Source organism: Lepisosteus platostomus, chromosome 6, assembly GCF_059453375.1.
Source record: "Lepisosteus platostomus isolate fLepPlt1 chromosome 6, fLepPlt1.hap1, whole genome shotgun sequence".
Taxonomy (NCBI): Eukaryota; Metazoa; Chordata; class Actinopteri; order Semionotiformes; family Lepisosteidae; genus Lepisosteus; species Lepisosteus platostomus.
This window is the reverse complement of record NC_142616.1, coordinates 58,576,303-58,582,373: the sequence shown is the minus strand read 5'-3', so window position 1 is coordinate 58,582,373 and position 6,071 is coordinate 58,576,303.

Genomic DNA, 6,071 nt, shown 5'->3' with positions numbered 1-6,071 from the left:
GACCACACCCGTTTGCTAACTCTCTTTCATTGCCCTGAATTCAAAATTATCAAGTGTTACTCTCTTTTAACAGTTAAGCACTTTGGATGTGACAAAACTAGATGTGGCGCAATACATTTGGGGAATTTGATTAATGTGTTGAAAACCTGAAATAGCACCTTTCCATTCAAAATACAAACCAATCATTAGAGAATCCAGATGGAAATTGTGTGCACAGGCATTCAAGACTGAAAACAGAAAGCCAGTACTTAGAGTGGCTTGCAGATACTGTATATGGTGCAAGCTGTCCAGGCTTATTCTGGAACTGGTCAGCTACAGTCATCTGCCAACTGGTTATTTTCAAGCAATCAGACATCCAAAAGTGAATGAATGGTCTTCTTTTATTAGTTTCCTCATTGATGCTCTTTAAATATTTTGTTTAGTTGGGGTTCATGCCATTTAAACATAATCCATTATGATGCCTTTTGATAACAATGCTACTCTAGGAGTGAAAAGGTTCCACAAACTTACAGTATATACTTTTATTTTTGTATATGATTGCCTGTTCCAAATTTGTTGAGAACTTCGCAGGATGGGGAGTGATATTTCTTAATGAACTCATCATTTTTAGTTCCTGTGTCACCCTTGAACTTCCAGCTTCTGACTTTTCTTTTTTTTTTAAGTCTTTACGGTTTTTGTTTTTTTATTATTTTTTGTTTCCTCTTGTGAATTCATGAACTGCAACAAAAGACTAGGGCAAAATCCCAAATGTTAAAGAAAGACATGTTTTGTTGCAACTGCAACTGGGTACAAGGTAGGAGGTTGGAGAATGTAGGGCTGATCATTAGCAATGGAAAGTTTAATGGTTTCCAGAGAGGAAAATAAAAACACCAGCTGCGCATCTTTTGCTCCTCTTGAAATTACCAACAGCAAATGGTAAGTTCCACAACATCTGCAAAGTCTTTGCTCAGGGCTGTATTACATTAGAATACAGCTTGCTGGGCAAGGACTAAAATGAGGGTGCACATGTTTATTGGTTTGCTCTCATTAAGAGGTCTGTGGCCGACTTGATTAGAAGATGGCAAGCCGAAACCAACTTTATTCTCAAATACTGGATTTATGATTCTATTTTTGTTTCTATTGATTCTTAGTTGTGGGGAAAAAGTACCTCCTTGTCCTTTCCCTAAAAAACACAATTTTATAATTTTGTTACTATCCAGTCATAGTATTTTTAAACATAATTTTGATATACTCTTAATTACAAGGTTTGTGGGCAAAAGCAACAGCTCTTTTTTTTCCCCAAAAAAGAGCCTAGATGTCTGTTTCAAGAACAGGAGTGAAACCAGACAATTTCAGTTCATAAAGTTATTTAAACACAGAAAAATATCAGCAAGAAGATATTTCAAGAAAAAGGTTAATAGTATAGCATCGGTGAGCAAATTTAAAAAGTTGCGTCTTTGCTTTTGAGGCCACAGAAAGCAGTGGCCAAGTGAAGGGGGAAGGAAAACAAAAATGTTTTCAGAGTCCTGGAGAACAAATATTCATCAGGTCCATCATTTCCTCTGGTAAAAGTTTGACCTTGTGATTTCTAAACTTCAGTCACATTTTCAACAGTCAGAAATTAACCTAAAATACTTTACTATACTGTTTATTTTGAACTGGCCTTCTTCTTTATTGGTTCATTAAACTCCGATAGGAATTGGCCTCCCACTAAAGCAACACTGATTTTAGCAACATGAACCTTGTACGTCTGCCTTGTAATGTACTGTATGTAGCCCAGCTGGGGAGATACCTGAACAGACTCGATTACACCCTGCTTGAGTAATAAGTTCTTTTACAAACATCTGTTTTGTAAACAAAAATCTTCCAATAGAAGAAGTGACAGAAGAAGCTTGATCTCTCTGAGTGAAGAAAACGAAATGCCAGTGGGAAGGCTACCTGGTTACAATAGTACCCACACTGTCCAGAATTTGGGTACGTGCAAGGAGCGATGCCTATTTGACTGCTATGTTAAAATTGCTTGCAGAATGAAAACCTAATCCTTGCCATGATCAGTGTTCAATAGAAATGTATCTAACTTTGAGGAATTTTGGAAGACGGTTTTGGAAAACTTTCCTTGAGAAACTCAATGTTATATTTGCCGCATACGTATAAGGCAATTTGGGCAGTTCTCTTTGTAGACTTGGTTTTCAACAGATGTTTTTTTCAAATCATCGTTTTTTTCTCAAGTAAATATTTACAGAAAAATAATCATGTGCAATGGAAAACATTTGTTTGTTCTGATTGATTGATTTGTTTGTTCGGTCAGTTTAATGGAAAAGCTTTTTCAGTTACAGTCCAACCACTTCATTTACAAACAAAACAATTGAAGGCATTATTTTTTATTTCTGTTGAACTTTCCCATGATTTCTCTGTAAATTTCGCCATTTTGTTTTTTTCTTAATGTAAGTGTTGTTTCAGTGCAAGTTACCATTAACATAATCTTTTTATTCTTTTTATCTATTTCAGTTTCAATTTTTGCATTCATGATTATGACACTGAGTGCAAGAGGCCACTTGTGGTTTTTCTGCCTATGAATGCTGTGAGTGAAGAAACAGTGAATGCCAAACACAATATCTCTTACCTCAAAATGGGCCTCACTCTTACCTCACAGTACGGCCCCTGTAGGTAAACACTGAAAATAGAGCCATCTGTTTTATTCCGGCTTGTTTTGGGTACTTTCACACAGGTACAAGTATTACGTTGCATAGGCAATCCTTCAGGCGTTGTCATGCTAGAGCTTGCCTGGCTGCTCTCAAACAAAACGTTAGGTTTGCAATCTCATCTGACAAATTCAATTTTGAATTAAAAAAATTCAGTCATTGAATCAAAGATTTGTTCCAAATCTGTTTCTAAGTACAGTAGATACAGGACCTCTGTCAGTACATTCAGTTCTAGTGCAAAATTAAATCCATTATTTTTTCTCTCTCTTCACATAAAACCCTGGTTCCAAATCCATGTTCAATTACCAAAATTCAACTTATACTGTACATCTCTATTTCCTGCCTATGTAGTGTTTGACTAGATTTGCCTATTTAAATATTTGGGGACATTTTGTGGGCAAGTGAACCCTAGACCCAAGAGAGATGAGGAAGCAGTGTGAGTTTCACACCATAATGCTACCTTTGGCGATTCCACTTTTCCAGATAAGAAAAAAGAAGGAACTTTAAAAAAGTGTTTGCTTTTGAATCTTACAGTAAAGGTTCTCTCAAAGGTGACTCATTGTAGTGCTCAATGACAGTTACAGACTCAAAGGTGTTCATTTTGAACACTAGACCTGTAGTTTAAAGTCACATAACAATAATATTTTTCTTCCTGGATTTTTTCACAGGAACCATAACACAATTTTCTGTGAAATGTCATCAAGGTTCTTTTCGGAGCAGTGCATCTAAGTGGAAGATGATACAAGGATAAAGTTAGAAACCTTTTGAACAAGATTTTTGATTTGGGGAGGTATAAAGTTAAATCTGTTATTGTCTCCAGCTGTTCAGTTGAATGATAACTGGAATAGGTGCAATGTCATCACAGGACATAGTGAAGAGTGTGAGAGTCGCTGCTTGGAAGTAGTTGTTATTCAGATTCTATTTGAATCTGAAAGAAGCTCATTCAACTTCTTGTTCTACTTACTAAAAGATCTCTAATGGTTGTCATTTAAAATGTTCTGGACCCTGAGACATTGTATTTATGTACTGTAACACCTACAATTTGTTTTTTGTTCTGAAACAAAAATGAGCTGCTATCTTTTTTACCCTTCCCTGACTTCCTCTGTAATAGAAAACAGGAGGACAGAAGAAGAAAACTCGAATTCAACTTTATGTCACTAGAAGCAGGCCAATAGATGATGCCAATAGATGTCTCATGTTTTTACAAATAATTCAATTTGCAGTTTCAGAACTCCTGCATGAGGCATAGTTTTTTATCCATTCATAATGATAAAAATAATGCTGTTCATTCCACCCCCTTAATGTCATAACTATCTAGATTATTGCCTTTAACTAAAGAACCTTCCGGAAAAAAGAGTTCTTCAATGAAAAAACTGGAGCCTGATGTCAGGTTTTATAATTTGATTAGTTCCTGTGAGGGGTACAGAGTCACAGGGAGGAAGATGTTGGCTGGCTCAACTCTATTTGTATTGCCCAGGTTTCCAGCAAACACATAAAAATGAAGAAACTGTAGCTGATTTCACGGAGTTTGGAAGTAGGCCATTGGCAGACGATGAGATACTTCAGCTCCCAAACTTGCACTGGTTAATGTTCTTCTATTTGAGGTAAGAAAAGCAGCTAAGAATAACTGTGGCATGTTTACATAGCCCCTGCAAATATTTAAGCTATTCCACATACTACATTTTAAGTTGATTACAGCACATAATATTACTAGAACAAAAATGTGAAGTATTATTTTTGGATAGCCGATCCAATGCAAAAACAATTTTATTAATTTATTTGTTTTTTACCAGAGCAGAGAACTGACTCTGAATCTTCTTTACTTTCCTGTCTATTATGAAAAGATAGATGTTTGGTAAGGTTGGGTTTTTTTTGTGTCAACTACTACTAATCAGAAGGAGATACTGTATAAATCAACTTTCCCATGGGATGGAAAGGAAAATAATAATCTGATGTCACCCCGGCCTCTGCTTCTTAGATCTTCAGTCAGATGATGGAGAGACAGGCCTAGTCCAATGTCAGCTCATTTGATCAGAGCCACACAGTTCTATTACCCAGATAGTGATGAATTCCCCTGTGCCAAAAGGGTAGGGCCTCCCTCTTACATTGGGAACAGTTTGGAGAGCCTTTACTGAAGTACACAAACTCATATGTTTGAATAAGACACTTGTATATTCCAAAGCTAGGCACAGCACAAACAAAATATGAGAATGGCTAATGATTTGTGGTACCACCTCCTTATGCAAAGTGTTGACATACTTCAACACAGTTTGGATGAAATCAATAGTGCTGTTTTTGCAGCCCAGTTCTGAAAAATCTTCCTGATTTGATTTTGTTTGGGGGTTTTAACTGAGCCTCATCACAGAGACCTTTTCATTCTCTGCTTTATCAGTATGCTGAAAGGTTTCAATAGGTTTCAATGGATATCTTGACCTGAAATTCTGTTTTTATTATAGTCTAACAGTAAACATCAGTTTGGTGTTTTGTTTGATATACAGTAGGTTGATTTCTTGCAAAATATATAGCAAGATATGTTGAAAATATCTGATTTAGTTCACTTCTTCAGAGTGTCAGAGTGGTGGAGTCATGTCCAGTGAGTTTTCAAATAATCTACTGTAATGTGACATCTTGGCTATCTTTAGAATGGGGTATTGTTTTCTAGTGCCTACTGTAGTGTAAAACCATTGACGAATTTCCAGAAAATAAGAATAAGAAGAATAATTTTTCAGGACATAGTCCAGTTTACCAACTAAAGTCCATGTTGACAGACCTGCAAAACGATTTCCGGGATGTACAGGGCTAGAATGCCAGCAGATGCCAGCAGCCATGTCACCCTGCAACACACAACTGACAACTCACCGAAGCTCAGCAGGTGTGAGCCTGGCCAGTACCTGGATGGAAGACCTCCTGGGAAAACTAAGGTTGCTGCTGGAAGTAGCAAGTAGTGAGGCCGGTAGAGGACGCACACCCTGTGATCTTGCCAATCATGACCTTCCATTAATCCCTTCTATATAAGTGTAAGCAATTATTATTATTATTATTATTATTATTATTATTATTATTAATAATAATAATAATAATTGCTTACACTTATATAGCGCTTTTTCTGGACACTCCACTCAAAGCGCTTTACAGGTAATGGGGACTCCCCTCCGCCACCACCAATGTGCAGCATCCACCTGGATGATGCGACGGCAGCCATAGTGCGCCAGAACGCTCCCCACACATCAGCTATCAGTGGGGAGGAGAGCAGAGTAATGAAGCCAATTCACAGAGGGGGATTGTTAGGAGGCCATGATTGATAACAGCCGATGGGGAAATTTGGCCAGGATGCCGGGGTTACACCCCTACTCTTTTCGAGAAACACCCTGGGATTTTTAATGACCACAG